This window comes from Mauremys mutica, chromosome 25, assembly GCF_020497125.1.
Source record: "Mauremys mutica isolate MM-2020 ecotype Southern chromosome 25, ASM2049712v1, whole genome shotgun sequence".
In the NCBI taxonomy this organism is placed as follows: Eukaryota; Metazoa; Chordata; order Testudines; family Geoemydidae; genus Mauremys; species Mauremys mutica.
Genome location: NC_059096.1, coordinates 6,858,275 through 6,875,345, shown reverse-complemented (window position 1 = coordinate 6,875,345; position 17,071 = coordinate 6,858,275). Strand labels below are relative to the sequence as shown.

The 17,071-nt window shown below is 41.8% G+C and overlaps 1 long non-coding RNA gene across 7 annotated transcripts; it reads left to right on the top strand.

Moving 5' to 3' along the window:
* The first annotated feature begins 39 nt into the window (after positions 1-39).
* On the top strand, positions 40-16,745 carry LOC123356338. 7 transcript variants are annotated; one of them, XR_006575325.1, is made up of 6 exons: positions 206-374; positions 3,814-3,914; positions 10,591-10,835; positions 13,047-13,226; positions 14,102-14,203; positions 14,834-16,745. It is a non-coding gene; the product is annotated as an uncharacterized LOC123356338 (long non-coding RNA). The 7 variants fall into 7 exon arrangements; XR_006575320.1 differs by having other exon boundaries at positions 14,463-16,745; XR_006575321.1 differs by having other exon boundaries at positions 14,102-14,675.
* Positions 16,746-17,071: the final 326 nt, after the last annotated feature.

The following is a 17,071-nucleotide window of genomic DNA, read 5'->3' as shown; positions in this document are numbered from 1 at the left end:
GGTCCACACCCCCGTCACGTGACTCAGATCTACCCTCACGCCAGCGGCCGCCGCCATCTTGGATTCGGACAGGTAGAGTCAGGCTCTGTTGACAATGAAGCTGGTGGCAGCCATTTTGGATGTGGGCACTGACATTTCCAGGCGGGGGGGCTGCCCGCCATCTTGGTTTAGGGCATTAAGAAGGATTCGACCCTATTGACGCTCAAAGTTTGAAGGGCCGTTTGGGATTCGGACACGATGTTTTCCAAGGAGCCTGATGTCTGCGACCGATTAGGGCAGGCCCCGACTGCCTCTGAGGCCATGATCGGCCATCTTGGATGCTGTCACCAGAGCCCCTTGCTGGTTTCATTGATCGATTCAGTGTGAGTAGGTCGGTGAGTATCGATGATTTTCCTTTGCGAGGTGGGAGAGTCACGTATTGTGGTCTCGGTGCTGCACCTTGCCTTTCTCTCTTCCTGACCACCGGGGACTTATGGGACTTCATCCCTGGGCTCTGTCTCCTCCAGATTCAGTCGGATATCCGCCGCTGAGGCGGGGTACGACAGGGGGTATCAGGGGACTGGGAAACCGAGTTCTTTTTTTACCCAGCTTGAGGTGGCAGCGTGAGTTGGTGGGTGGATCAGCTCCTTAGGAGACCAGTGCTCATTGTAGGATTGAGGTCTTAGGGTACCTTTCACATCAGAACTCACAAATTATAGCTCTTTCGTATTTCAGTGAGCCAACACAAAAAAAAGTCAAATTTCAGGGGCTTAAAAAGTGGCCCACAATTATATAGGCTACTATATAAAATCACTTAGGCACTTCTGAAAATTTTGCCCATAGTGATGATTGGGATGAAAATTTGCAAAAAGAAACTAAGAACCCCAGTTTCCCCCCCCCCTTATTATTTTCACATGCTGCTGTTCCTTAATCTGGCATTGAGATGCTGTGTGATTAAGTCACTTTACCTTTCAATGTCTCAGTTTCCCCATCTTTCAAATAAGGATAATACTTCCTATGTGGATTGTAGGCATAACTGAGTAACTTTTGCAATATGCCTAATGGAATGAGTAAGTAAAATCTATATTAATAACTTTATTTATTTATTTTGTTATAGTCTGCTGTTACAAACCTGAGAAGGAGAGAACTCTATCAAATGGAAAGTTTGTGCCAGTCACAAATAATGAAAAAGATTAAAAGAAATGGGGGGGAAATGTTATTAGATTTTTTAAATGGCAATTCCCACTAAGTTAAGCAGACTTCTTATTGGTATGGGTTAAAAAAAATGGAGATATACCTATCTCCTAGAATAGGAAGGGACCCTGAAGGGTCATTGAGTCCAGCCTCCTGCCTTTACTGGCAGGACCAAGTACTGATTTTGGCCCAGATCCCTAAGTGGCTCCCTCAAGGATTGAGCTCACAGCCCTGGGTTTAGCAGGCCAATGCTCAAACCACTGAGCTATCCCTCCCCCCCCAGTAAACAGTTAATGAGCTAAACATTCATTGCAAGGTTTGTTTATTGCTATAATAATACTTGATAATGTGTTTTATATTTCATTAGCACCATATGGCTGTACGAAGATCTCAGAGTACTTTAAAAATAATAATAATCTCACAACAGTCTTATGGGGTATTGTAGATAAGGCCAGACCCGCCCTAGAAACTTTTGCCATTATGGCATTTTACACCAGCAAAAAGCCTTAGTGTAGACACAGTTATGTTGGCAAAAATGTCATATTGCTTGTATAACTCATTTTGTTGGGGAAGCTGGGTATGAGCTTTACATTGCACTTCTACTGCAGGAAGAGGGGGGCCTTGCTGGTATAGTTATACCAGAAAATCCTTTCTAGCATAGACAAGGCCTAAATGTTATCCCTATTTCTATTGATGATGAGTGACCTATCTCCTCCAAATCCTAAACCTTACAAAAACTGAGGTTGTTTCCTTCCACCCCAAACAAATCATGATGTTTGAAGGGCTTAAAAATTCTAAGGTTCTTTAGCTAGATGTTCTTCTATAATCTTGATATTTGATGTATTTGAAGACAGGCTATGGAATCTAAAAGAAAGGTCTTGATCATCTGTGGTCATTTAAGAACGGCACCTTTTCATTTTTGCCAAAGTGTGAACTCTGGGGTTTTGGCCCAGTTCTAATGTGAGCAGTTATATTCTGCCTCACTTAAATCCTCTTTCAGATTCAATTGGATAAAGAAGCCTTTGCTAGTGTTCCTGCACATTATTAAACAGTGCTGGGGTGGGATGTGGCAGTTGCTGTATTTCAGTGTTGGGTGAAGGATTTGTCTGTGCAGCTTGTACATCAGTTATAATTTGTAAAGTGTTTTGAGATGAGTCTGGCTGAAAAGTTCTGTAGAACTGAAGTTCTATTAAGTGTGCATCATACACCTGTGACTTATGATTTTTGTGGAACGTTGCTTAAATTAACTTCTTGCAAATGTGCACATCCTGTCAAGTTACAGACTTCTCTGGAAGTGTCAGTGCTGACAAGAAAACTATTGGCTAAATGGGACAGACAATCCTGCTGTGACAAGACTTGATTCAAATTTCTTTGCAGAAGTTAATAAGCAGTGAAGCTAAACAGCATTTTGCAAATTGCTTAGAAAATTGCTGCATGATCCTGATATAATAATTGTCTGCTGCTCCCAAGGGACAAGAACTGTAGAATTGAGAACAAAGGGCATTTTGTGGCCTATGAGACATTAATTTCTATATTTAACATGGCCAGGGCTTTATTGTAGTTATAGCTGCATCTTGTTGTTATGGCAGCAGAGCTCTCTAAGCAACATGCAGTATATAACCATGTTTAGAGCTGGTTTATTAGGCTGTTCCTGCTCTGTATCTCCAGAGTCAATATTCACTTAGAAGTAAGAGTCAGGATCCCGTGACTGCCTGTGCTCTCAGTGAATGGAAAGTCTGTTTCTGAGAGTCTTTATTTCCAGTGCTCCAATGTGTAATATTCTGCACTTAGCCATAACGTTTCAGTTGGTAATCTCAAAGCATTGCATAAAAGTGGGTAAGTATTTGACTATGTTTATACAGATGATGAAACTGAGACACTGAAGTTCAGCGATCGGCTCAAATATTACGGCACTTGGAATCTAGGCCTCCAATCTCCTATGCTTCTAATAGTAACACTGGCTCACTTTCATAGTTCTTAAAATAGTTACTCCTAGGGGAATTCTGTGCCAAAACATTCTGTACACGATATTTTCAAATTCTGCATATTTTATTCGTCAAAATAACACAATATAATCATGCCAGTTTCAATTGTTTTGGTAATTTATTTCAAAAAACCTGTCAACAAATATGTCTATAACAAAATAGACAACAAAAAGATTCAGGAAATGGTTTTTTGACAAATAGATTCCTTACTAGGCATATTAATACAGAACTTTGAGTAATAATTTATTTAAAATACAATACAGAAAAGTATTTCCTGCACCCATCAGAAGCCGTGCAAAGGCGTGGGGGAATCAGGGGTAATGAGGGAGAGGGAAGTAATTGCTGGGAAGGAGCCTGGGAATGAATTTGAAAGGTTGTTGGGTTTGGGTGGGAGAAGTTTTTTGGGAGGGGGATTGTTAGGGGGTTGGGGAGCCTCCCCCTTGCAGACCCTGTCTGACCCCTAGCCTCTCCCATTGATTCAGGCACATCTGTCCCTATTCCTGTGTGTCCCACCACCCCTCCTCCCCCATCCCCATGTATTCATGCACCTCCTGCCCGCCCCCCCAGCAGTAAATAGTATGAGGATGATTGACAATACCCTTATTTTTACAAAGTATGCGTGAATGGAAAAAATACATTTTCCTCCTGTAAATAGGTTCTGTTCAGATGCCTGATGAGAAAGGAAGATAGATGCCTTCAATGCTGAGTTTTTTCCATCCTCCTTCCCATCCTCTGTTGGAAGGAGGAAAGGACCAGGTAATGACTATTATGCTGCAGCTTGCCAGAACTTTTCTCACGCAGACAAATCTATGATGGAGCTAATTTTAGGGACTGGGTGGCTCAGGGGATTGCTAATGGGATACAGAGGCTTTTGCGGTGTGTCTGCTAGTTCAAAATCCAGTTCAAGTTGGGAATGTCTGGGAAATGGTAAAATCTGATGGCTATTCAGTGACTTGCGTGTGGAGTATGTTCAAGGTCCCTGTCCAGCTCCTCTCGAAAATTCCACTATCACTAGTTCTGATTAGTGCAGTTGTATGTACTGGGGAAAATTATGTAGTAAAAGTTTGTGCCTGCCCAGGATATGCTTGGTTCAAACCCTAGTACAATCATTCTCTTTCACTAGCACACATTGATTGACCTTTTAAAGATATATTAGGGAGAGGGTATGGGGAGGACATTTGTCTATTTCTTTTTTGGCTATTGTGTTAAAATAAATTCCCTTGCATGCAGAGCAGTGGGCTGTGTCAGGAATGAGGATCCTTCTTTCTGTCTGGGTTTTCAAGCATCCCCTTCATCGCCTGAGTTTGGAATAAGGCATTTAAAGTGTCATTTCTACGCTGACTTAACATTACCACTAGATGTCACTGTATTAAGCGACTTATTCACCCTTCTAGATCTAAAACTTCACAAGTTCTTAAGTTAAAGGGCTGAATATGACTCCACTACATGCAATAATCAAATTAACTTTTATCTATGAAGAAAAAAAAACATTTCTGGCTCCCTGTGGTCCCTTAACCAGGACTGAAAATCTTCCAAGGAAGACCCAGAATGAAGAATTTTCTGGAGTCACTTTGGGTTAAATTTTCAAAAGCACCTAAATAGTTTAAGAGCCTAACTTCCATTTTCAAAAGTGACTGAAGTCTCATTGCAAGTAATTGAGATGCATTGTCCAAATCTTAGCAGTACCAGCAACTATAGGAGTTGAAAGGAAAAGCATTCCTGAAGAAGGGTGTGGCTCTTCTGATAAGTAAAAGCAGTCTTCCTAATATCTAGTGAGGCAATGGTATGTAATGGTTAGGACAGAAGACTGAGAGTTGAGAGACTGGAGTTCTGTACCTGGCCCTGTTACAGGCTTGCCAAATCAGTTAACACTGTTTTAGGTTACCCACCCATAAAATGGGGATAATACAAATCTACCTTAACAGGGATGTCATGAGGCTTAGTACATGTTTGTGAAGTACTTCACGATCCTCAGTTGAAAAGTGCTGTATAAGAAGTGCTCTATTATACATTATTAATTGCTAGGTTTGGGGGGTTATTTTTTGTGAGACATTAAGAGATCACTTTACCTGCAGCAGCACAGTTAGGTGAAGTGGGGACAAATAACATATGAGTAAAACACGACACGGGAGATATCTGAAACATTGGCTTTTCTTTGCATGATTGCACATATCCATTCCATTTCAGGTGTGTGTGCGTGCCCAGGGTATCAGAATCACAGATTTTTCCCTTAGCAGTGGCTGTTGGGGCAGTACATGGACCCTTCATTACCTTGTGCTGCTGCACGTTTGGCATAAAGATCATAGTTGCCCCAGACCCTTCTCAGTTCCTTCCTACCATTGTGACTGGTAGTCGGAACGCATCAACTTGCTACTGCAAGTTTCTCCCTTGACAGGAAAATTGTTTTTCATTCTGTGAATAGTAAGTGTATTTGTTAGTGTTAGATTAGTATAGGTTTTCTTTGTTGTTTTTCTTGGAGCCTGGGTTCCTTTTTTTCCCACTGGGTACCAATGCCTGGTACTGGAATATGCCTTAGTCTCTGGATTTTAAGCCTTGTGCAGGCTACAAGAAATCTATGCCAGTGACCGACCCTCATTACACCTGCCTGAAGTGCCTCAAGAAGGTCGCATTCAAGACTGCTGCCAGATTTGCAGGACTTTAAACCCCGGACAAAAAAGAATAGAGAGGTGAGGCTGTGTCACGTCCTCTTGGAGGCAGCCCTGCGTATCCCTTCTGAACCTTCCCGCTTTGGGCACACACTGAGTACTCTGCATCAATGCAGATTGCTCTCTGGACATCACTTCTGAATGTTGGCACTGATCCCTTACCCTGGCGCCAAGAAAGAAGCACAGAAGATCAGATTCGTTAAAGGAGCAGAGGCGTGGCTCCACTAGAGTAGTGGTTCTTAAACTGTGGATTGGAACCCCAAAGTGGATTACGATCCCGTTTTAATGGGGTTGCCAGGGCTGGCTTAGACTTGCAGTGGCCAGGGGTCGAAGCCAAAGCCTGAGTCCCACTGTCTGGGGCTGAAGCCTGAGGGCTTCTGCCTTGGGGGTGAATGGGGCTGAGTGAGGCTTTGGCTTTGCTCACCCCCTATCTGGGGTGGCAGGGATCAGGCGGGATCAGGCTTCGGTCTCCCTTCTGGGTTGGGTAGTAACTTTTTTTTTTTTTGTCAGAAGTGGGTCGTGGTGCAATGAAGCTTGAGAACCCCTGCACTAGAGGATTGAGGTCCCTGCTACAATCCACCAGTAAAGAATCAAGAGGACAGGGTAGAGCATCCTCTGGGAAGAGATGCTTTCACGTACCAGTCTCTTCTCATCAGGGGTTGTTCAGGTGTCAGTAGAGCTGCATCAGAAAAGCGTCTCATTCCCAAGCATATAATGCTAGGACAATTCCCATGCTCACCTATACTGTCCCTGGAGAGATCTTCAAGGTGTACATGACAAATTGTCACTGTTTTTCACAAAAACATCTCTCTTTCAGGGCTGATGGTGTCTTTGTGCTGCCAACTGCACGCACTGGCTAGGAATCTTGGGCCTGATTCTTTACTGTCTTGAACCTTGTGTAGTTATTTATACCTGTGCAAATAGGGTGTAAAATGCTGACATTCTGATTTGGTAGTTCTTACACTCTTTTCGCATGTGTACAGAGATGATACAAGGTGCAAAGCTGTAGTGAATTTAGTCTGGATTAAAGAGCAGATGCAATTTCACAGCAGTAAGCCTGGCTCTGCAGCTGTTGAGCCACCACTTCCGTTGGAGTTGAGGCTGCCCAGCACTTCTCAAGAGGCCCTTCGTACTTTTCAGGGTTAGGCCCAGTCTGAGTGAACTTGTGTATAGCCCAGACTGTAGCAGTCATGAAGATAGTCTAGGATACTGGATTCATTTTCATGTTGGCACAGTGTACTTATTCATGGATTTACCAATTAAAATATTCATCAGCTGTTGCATGCAAAGGGGACTCTAGTTTTGAGCGTATGTGCCTACAGTCCTTTCAGCAAACAGCTGGCTGAGATGGACCGATGCCTCTTCTTCATTCCCTTTCTGCTCTGATTTCCCATGAAGCAGAGGGCAGCTCAGAATCCTGGTAACCCCAAGTTCCTTTTCCAAGCCAGTTTGAATGTAGCCAGGATATGGATTGTACTGTAAACAATAACTACAGAAATCTTCACTATCAAGAGACAGTCTTGGCCACCTACCATTTATTGAGTTGGAAGTTTTGCTGGGCACAGTTAGCTTTAGGTAGACAAAGGTACTACAGGGAACTCCAACAGAACCCTTGCAATTACTTTTTCTGCTGGCATCGCAGGCAGTTCTCTGGAGCCAGCATTTTCTGGCATCCAAGAACAAGGTCTAGGCCAGTTTGGGCCAGCTGACTTTTAGTGTAACAGAAAGCAGTCCAGTTTGAGCTTTACTGAAAGCGAAAAAGTTTTCACTCAGCTATAGCTGCAGATTTCCTGGTTCTTTCCCCTGGCCCCAATGCTATAATTGAATTTATTGAATAGGTCCATAATAAAAGTAATTTTTGCTAAGCAGGGTCAAAACACCTCATGATGGGCCAAATGTTTTATGCCTTCCCTGCCCCACCCAGCTTGGGTGTTTTGTATCCTCTTGGCTGCTTTTGAATTCATGACCTGCTCCTTTAATACATTCCTTCCAGTCTAAGCAGTGCTCTCCAACTGCCTGGCACTGATGTTAATGTCTTGCTTCCTGATCAATCAAGTCCTTTGCACACTTCCTTAAAGGAAAACTCTACTCATTTTATTCAGCCCACTGGTGCAAACATTCCCAGGGGTAAGAAACATTTATCACTAGGACTAAAACTTTGACACACGTGGGAAGGGAGATTAAAATGTTTATCCCACTTGGCATTTCTGACCTTATCCCGTGGGCAGTCATTTTCCCCTAAAATTGACCCAAGCAATGTGGATAATGAGTAGCAGAGACTATGTAATTTCCTGAATAGTGGTTTGACTGTAATAAAGAGAGAAGGGGGGGGCGGGGAAGCTGTAAGCACAGACTATGCCCTTGGATACAGATGGTCAATTTCCCTGGAGTAAGTGGGTGTACTGGGGATAGAATCTGGTTTGCAGTGTTTCAGTGTTTAAACAGTGGCCCCAATTCCCCATTGTCCTGTGCCTTTTGTAGTCACACCAATATTTATAAAATGTTATCAGATCAGACTGCTAGCATTTTATACCCACTTTACCCTGGATTACATGAGTGCAGTGGTGAGTTGGGTCAGTAACGTGTCCTTTTTTCTAATGAGTGTCAAACTATTATCAAAGCATATGGGGAAACAAGATGACTGCTCTTTCCAGTAGGTTTGCACTCTGCCAGAATCACTCTTCAACAAGATGGCTGCCCAGGAGAAGGTTCAGAAATGCCAGCTGGAATTGAAAGTTTATTTGAAAACTCCTGTTTTCAGTTTATTCATGGTAAAACAAAACCCACCCCAATCTTCTTTCCTTTGGAACTTCTAGACTGTTATGTTGAGCCAAATGGGTTGTTTTCCTTCAGTATCTGCTTTTTCTTCCTCTATTCTGCCAGTTACTAAACAGCTCTCTATGTAACCTATTTCCTAATTCATGGGGTCTTCAGCTTTTTCAAAACGAGAAAACCATCTTAGTAGAAAAGTTGTCATTGGATTCACCTTGCCTCTGTGACAGAATAACATTCCTGTGCCAAATATAGCAGTTTACATGGAAAAGTAACATCAGGAAAATATTTAATGCATGTTTAACTTATTCTAATGCAATTTAGTAGCTGGAAACAAAGCAATCCAACACCAAGTGACCAGCCAGCTGCCTGCAGGCCACCAGCTAATGCTCTGTGGATCACAACTGGTCCATAGATAAGAGTTCTAATTACAGAGGGTCTCATACACTAGTTCAGAAGCCATGTTTTCCCCCCACCCCAGGAATGTAATGCTTCTGCTGTTTTATAATTCATTCTCTTAAGCAAGCCATTATTCTGTGACTATTAACACTTTGCATTTAATGTAGCCCCTCTTCTCAAGGGGATCTCAAAGCATTTTAACAAACATTAGTTAAGTCTCTGAGGTAGGGTAACCTTTTATACCCATTTTTTTGTGGTACAGTGACTTTTTTTTTCTCTGTGTGAGTCAGTGGCAGAGTTGAGAACAGAACATATGAGTGGGGATTTTTAGTGTCTCATTCTATCCACGGGACAGCATTCCCACACTGTTCCCTAACCAGACCCTTTATCTTCTGAATCCATGCATTATCTGGCATTGATTCTGCAGTGATTGACTGGTTTCCTCTCACTGGTGCTATTCTTTATTCATTTACATGCTCCCTTACTGAACTGGCAATGTTTTGACATCAGTGATTCCTCTTACGTGAATGTTACTTTCTGCTGTATAATATACATAACTTAGTGCAAATTGTCTGTTTCATAATATCTCATCTTACTTTTATTAGGAGTTAATGGCAAAGGTCCCACTTAATTCAGTGTGAGACAGATCAGACTCTGAAGTAGCTTAGATGTGTAGTGAATAATTTGTCAAAGCCTCTAATTAAAAAAAAAAAAATCAGTTATGCTGTTTTACATCAAACCATGTGAATGTACAAACTGCCCACTAGTGAAAAGCAGCCATCTTTGGGGGATGGGGATAGAAGGCAGGTAGCCATTTTATGTAACAGTTTAGAGTGAGTGAGAAGAATTTTGTTCAAGGACACTGAGGGAAAGCCTGGTTCATACAAAAACATACCCTTTGAAGTTTCACTCAAAGATCAAGACCTTAAAAGTAAGCTTTGTCTCCTTCCCACCCATAGTAAACAGCAAGGAATTTACTTAATCTCATTCAGAACTTGTCTGATAGACCAGAATGGTGATACTGTAGCTGGATCTGTTCATTTTGAGAGAGTTCCATTTTGCTTGTCAGTCCCTCCAGTGAAGCTGATAGACTCAGCGCCAAGGAGGGGGAGATGAAGTTGTGTGGTTTTTTTTTTTTTTTTTTTTAGGTGTGACTCAGGGCAATGAGAGGAGGAAAACCTGTTACACACAAATAGATGCTCCTACGCATACAGACTATAAATACTGAGCATACTTCTGTACAGACTGTGCTTTTTAAAAAGGCTACTTTTTGGGAGAGTATTGACTAGATCAGCACTTTGCTTCAGATACTATGGGACAGTTTTGATAGATTCGGAAGCTCTGCTGCAGCATTTGCTCTTCCTGATGAGGTAGCTGGCATTCTGGGGTTCTGCAAAGAGAGAGATGGGTGAGAATGGTATTGGCTGGCTGCAGTAGATCTCTGCAGTAGATTAGTTCTTCTTGACTGTTCAAGATTGGAAGGTTACAGAAATTACAACAGAAGATTCATAGAAACCAGCAGATAAAATACAATAAACAAAACTTGGGCCCTTTAGCACCAGTAAGACTACATCACTTTTTCTGCTGTTTTACAGCACAGCATTGAGGAACCTCTGTTCTGAGGAGATGACTACATTGTTCAGCTATATTTGAGCGCAGCATCCAGGATCCAGCACATCAAAAAAGTAATTGGTTTACCTCCGCCATTCTCAGAGCTGTGGCAGTGACTTCTGGAAGTGCAGCAGCTATTGAAGAGGTCCAGAATGCACTGCATGTAGACATTTTCTTCTGTCACAGTAGACACAAACCTTCCATCCTGGGCTGATTTGATGAGATTGAGGTGAGATTTTAAAATAGCTGTAGCCCTCTGGATGGATAAAAATTAGTTGTTTTCCCATTGTGGAATAATTTAAAACTAACTGTTTTTAGCAGGATGCCAAATACTGCAGCTGTCAGCCTTGCTAATTATCAACTCATCCCACTCCTAACCATCTTCCTTCCTTACAGTTCTTTTCTCCTCTTCTTGGGAAGCTCTGCCTAAAAGTCTTAGAGGTAGTAAGCTTAGAGGCATTGGCCGAACGAAATAAATCATTGCCCCAGGAAACCCTATAGGTAACGTACTGTAGCTATATCACTGTAATATCATAGTGTTGATGCTTTCTACAGTGACGGAAGGTTTTTTCCATCACTGCAGGAACTCCATCTCCCTGAGCAACAGTAGCTAGGTCAAAGGAAACCGTCTTTGGTCAACCTAGTTGCATCTACAGCAGGGATTAGCTCATCATAGCTACAGTACTCAAGGGTGTGGATTTTTCACATCCCTGAGTGCTGTAGCAGTGTCAGCCTAACTTTTAAGTAAAGACTAAGCCTAAGAATCTGGGGGAGGAAGAAACAACGTGGTGGGGAAGACTGGATCAGATTCGGAAGATGATCTGGGGTAGTGCTTCTCCTCAAAGTAGCAAAGCTAAGCTGCATCCCTTTGCAACCTGCAAACATCCCAGCTGTATTTATAACACATGGTTAACTCAGGCACTGGAACACATTTGTTTTACCTCTCTTATGCCAGAGTGAAACAACAGCATGGAAACACCATTGCTGAGGTGGCATGAGGCGTGATAATTTTCTATCTGTGTCCAGTTGTAGAAATTGTTTGAAAGGTGAGTTTGAACTTTCACAAGGTGTGGACCAATTAAATGATCAGGGATTAATAGAAGGGTGAAGCTACCAGTCAAAAGCTGTGACGAAAGAATGTAGTCACAGTTGCCTCTATTCAGCATTGCTAATTCCATTCTTCAGTCTTATGATGGAGCTGTTCTCTTACCCATGTGCCCTCGTCAGTTCCTGCTCCATTCTTCTTTCTTGTATCTTGGCTTTCCCAGCTGACTTACGTGCATCTCCTGTTCCTTTGACACTATTCCATGTGGACCTTGATAGTTAAGTGTAGTTATTTCCAGGGCCAGTGGTTTGCTATTGAAAAGGCTTTGTGTACAAAAAGGCAGAAACAGCCTAGAAGAGACTGTCTCTAACAGATAAATTTTACTCTTAATTTCATACACAAATTTTGAAGGGGTAGGGGAGATTCTATGTGGTCAGCCAGGAGAACAGGCTCAGGGACTCTCTAACAGGAAGTTAAGGTACTAGTTTGAGGTCTTAGGTGAATTGAGGAGAACCTGCAGAAATGGCATCCAGCAGAAAAGCCATCTGGGAATATGTAGTATAATTTTTCCCCTGCCTTCAAGAGAGTGGTGCTGTGAATGTCAATAGTGTGTCCTTCTGGGAGAGGCTGGGACTAGAGTAGTATTTATTTATTTATTATTTTCATTATTTATGAATTCCTGTAGCACCTAGGAACCCCAGTCATGGACCAGAACCCCATGGTAGTGCTGTAGGTGTTTTACAAACACAACAAAAAGATGGCAGGTTTGAACTTCTGCACATGGAGATCCTAAATCTTTCCTGCCCATGATGGGATAGGATTGGAGTAGATGTGAGCTCCCATACAATTGGTGCTCCTACACAATTTTTTACAGTCCCATGAGCTAGGAGAGGGTAGGCCAGTAGTATCTGTGAGCTCCCAAACAGGGACTGATTGTACAGTACCAGTAGTTAGGAGTGATTGGACTAGGAGATTTTATGGGGATGACAGCAGGTGGGTATTTTTTTCTTTTAAAAAATGTTAGTAACAAAATTGTAGCTTATATTTCATCTGTGCTTCAATTACAAGATTAATTCTATGCATCTGTCATTCCTTCATTAACTGAAGTATTGCAGCATACACATGCATACCCTCTGTAAGAGAGTTCTTCTTGAAATAAGAAGATGATTGCGCTCAATGCAAGAGTTATGTCCTGAGTGTTCCCCATGCAAATTGAAGCAGCAAGCCTTGTGAGAAGGAGGATAGAGGAAGACAATGAAGAGCACTGCTCTGATCTCCACTAAAGGAGGTCAGCTGCTCACGCCTGTCACATAACGTTTTCTTGTCTCCAGAAAAGTTGGAGTGGAGCTGAGGCTGCTTTGCCACCTCACTCCTTTTCCCCTCTCTCTTATCTAGTTAAACCACAGCGTCCCAGGCTCTGCTGCGTCTGCATGAGATATGCATACCACACCCGTCTCGCTGCACACCAGCCATCCCCTCCTGAAGACACCCATGGGGAAGCAGAAAAGTGATGTCTGAAACCATTAGACAGAATCTGATCCCAGGGTGAGCCAGGATAGGATTACAATAGCCACTGTAAGTTTTTATAACAATGTCTCTTGGCCTGAAGTTTGATCACCTCCCTTTCAGTTCGGACTAGGACATAAAACTATGTGTTGTGTAATAGCTTGCATACAAAATGTGTGAAATAGAACTACAAAGCTCCAATGAAAGCAAGAGCAGGAAAGATGATCCCAAACGATATTTGAGAATTAGGGGGACGGTGGGGGGGTGATGGAGTAAGAGACAAAGTGGTAGTGAAAGGCTCTTCCAGGCAGTGGGAGATGCAGGGGAGAAGGTCCTTGCACCTGAAGGAATGGAGAAGTAGATTTAGTTCTAGGAGTCACATTTTCAAAATATCTCAGGACCAGGTTTTCAGCACCCAACAGCTCACATTGTGACACTTTTTTGTGAACAGATTTGCAAGAGAACTCTGCACCCAAAATCCAGAGCAATGGTGAAAATTTGGCTCTGACTGTGGGTACTGAGCTCTCTTTAAAACCCTGGCCTACCTGAGTGGAAGGGGTAGGGAGGGGAATAGAAGTGAATGAATCCTGTGAGGAAATACAATACAATTCTAAATATCAGTTCTGCAGTCAGAGGTGTGCTACATGTGAGCTTAGGAGGTCTGTCTGCCTTCATGGATCTGATTTGCAGGATTGGGTCTTAGAGTATTTTCAAAGAAAATGAGTTAGCTAATTCCAGCTATCAGACAGTAAATGGTGTAAATTGCAGAAAGCTGGTGCGAAGGCGTTGTTTTAAACGTATTCACTATACAATAAGTGAGGCCAATAGCAGAGGAAGAAGCTATCCAATATGATTAATAAGAAGTTTATACTGATGTGCTATGTCTCTCAAATAATTCCTTATTTTAGAACATTCAGGGTCCTACTTAAACTCTCCAAATCCAGGTGAAACCACGCTGCAGCTGCCATGCCAACACTTAAACTCTGTGTACTGCGAGCCACCATCATGTCAGAGAAGATGCACCAAGCACAAGACCAAGAGTACATGTGAGTCTTGCATACCTGTCTGTGACATTATAGAGTAGCTACCCTGCTTTGTTGTCCCTCTGTTGTGGTACCCATGGTGTGTTGGTTTGTCCACTGCCTAGAGGCTCTAGCAGTACCCCCCGTACAAGATAGTTTAAGGGTGGGGGCATCTGCATCTTCTGGCTTTTTTTTGAGGTTCATCCAGTTCATTAATGCTGTTTGAACATATTTTAAATGTAGCTTAATTTCCGGTGTGTATTTGTTTCTATCTTTTCCTTAGAGGATCCAAAGAGAGTAAGCTGGGAGTATTAAAGCAGAATGGAACCAAATTCATCCACTGCAGTTGATGGTTACACTAGGGTCTGAATTTGGCCCAGTGCATTTAACCACGTTCACCATGTTCCTGTGATACAAGATCCAAATCATATAAAATATTTTAAAACTGTATGATTTTAAACGTGTAGATTTTGAGGTGCCTGGAATGCTGTGGCAGGTAGGTGATATCAAAATAAAATATATTAATAATATGGGGCCTAACTTTGAGGTCTGTTTTTTATTCATTCCGTAGGATTTGACCTATGTGTATTATCATGTATTCACATGATGGACTAACAAACTGGATCATCTTGAATTTTCTCTTATTCTCTACAGGTGGCCCAATGATCCTGTTTTCCCCCCACACCTTTAACCCTTCCATTATTATTAAAGCCCTACACTACAGTGATCTCGTTTCAGGCAGGGGGTGGGGCACTGGATGGGACAATTTTTGGAAGCTACAAGTGCTGCTCCTAAAGTAGTTTCTTAGCTTTTTATTTTTTTATTTTTTTTTCTGTCCCTTCTCATTCACCCACCACATTTTTTAAAATGATATTATTTGAGGGGGGAGGTATGCTGAGATAGAACTCTTAGATTTCACCTGAAAGAAGGAAGAAGCTATGATCCATCTAGTAGTAAATAGTACTAGTGAAACTGCTGTTAGGAGAAAAACTTAAGGAGAGTTTTTTAGTTTAAAGACAAACAATGAACATTTCACTGACTTCAGTGTGGGCAGAGTTAGGCTAAAACTGAGTGCTTTTGCAAATCTCAGCCACTAAGGGACCATGGACCAAACATGAGGTCAGACATTAGGAATCCTGAGTTCTAATCCTTGCTAACTTGATGCATGGCTATAAGCAGGTTTAAACCTCCTCCTGCCTCAAATTTCCCCAACTGCAAAAGAGGGCTAATACTTAAAAGCCTCTCTCACAGGGATATTGGAAGTATAAATATTTGTACACAGCGTTGAAACTAATAATTACTAAGTATTTTCATTAGGGACTTGTTCATAAACACGCTTTGTAGTCACTGAGGATCCTGCATTCTTCATGCAAATTACATCACCTCAAAGAAAATACTGTAAGCAATTGTTAGAAATGGCTAAGTTATTTGAGGTGGATGATGGCATAAGTGTGTAATTAATGGACTGTTTAGTCAAAAACTGTAATAGTACCCTAAGTGGATACAAAGATACCATCTTCTAAAGAGATGGGTTCATGCAATTATGAAATGTTGTAGCAATATTTTTGTCTTCTCCTCTTTTCTGTGCTACCAATTATTAGGGCAGTCAGAATTACTTGTGAGGTAAAGACTGAAAGGGTGTCCTTTGATTTCTGTTCTTGCAAAATATATTTTCCATAGGTAATATCTTTTAAATTGAGCAACCCATCCCCTACTGGGAGGTGACAGCCTAAAAATTTAAAATATTTTCCTTAGCTGACAATTAAGCTATCTGAGCAAATATGATTTCCCCCCCCCCCCCCCCCCAACCATGATAGCTTTTATTCTAAAATTTCAGAGGTTGGGACAACTCTTTTCATATTTTGTGTCTGATAATTATCAGGACCACCTACCAGTACATTTTTCTCTTTCGCTCTGACACATATAGCTAGAAGAGCATCATGATATCACAGTACTGGCAGTAAGAAAACATGCTCTCCTTGAAGAAGCATACTCTCTGTGAAGTATAATATGGATGATGCTGCAAATGCATCATATGGCGCATTGTGTCAAGAACAATGGATTTAGTTACTTCTAATTGTCCTGTAAAATTATAATTTCATTTTTTTTAAAAGGTCTCTAAGAATGAGTGCTAAAACCTGAACCTGTTAAGCTACCTCATTTTCTTCTTTTCCTCCTTTTTGCATGTAGATAAATCAGTAGCTGGAGGTCTAAATGATTTGGAGGATTCCTGGAAGAGGTGAAAACCTAAGTTACAGTGTTCAAATCTGACCCAGCAATGACTGAAAGTTGGTACTTTCTGACAGCTAGTCAGTAAGGCTTACAGGCCGGGAAGTGAATGGAGGATGCTTGCTGTAACTTTAATGTGAATAAAGGACTTCAGTTTCCTGATCTGACATCTCCTGCGAACACTCAAATTGATAAAGATGAAATTAAGTATACTTGTGTGAACACTTATTTCTTATGGTCTCATTGCTGTCATTTACCTTGTCATCCTCAGACTTCTCATTGACATCAACTGGAGTAGTGCAACAGAACTATTATTCCATGTAACAAAAAAATTAAATTCAAGCTTTTTAGTTCTGATAGCTAATGGTGCATTTCAGCTAAAATTGTTTATCATCATATATCAGAGGGGTAGCCGTGTTAGTCTGGATCTGTAAAAGCAGCAAAGCGTTTTGTGGCACTTTATAGACTAACAGACGTTTTGGAGCATGAGCTTTCGTGGGTGAATACCCACTTCATCGGATGCATCCCACGAAGTGGGTATTCACCCACGAAAGCTCATGCTCCAAAGTGTCTTTTAGTCTATAAGGTGCCACAAGACGCTTTGCTGCTTTATCATCATGGTTATTTCATATGGTATTAGGAAATAGTCTGTATACTTATCAT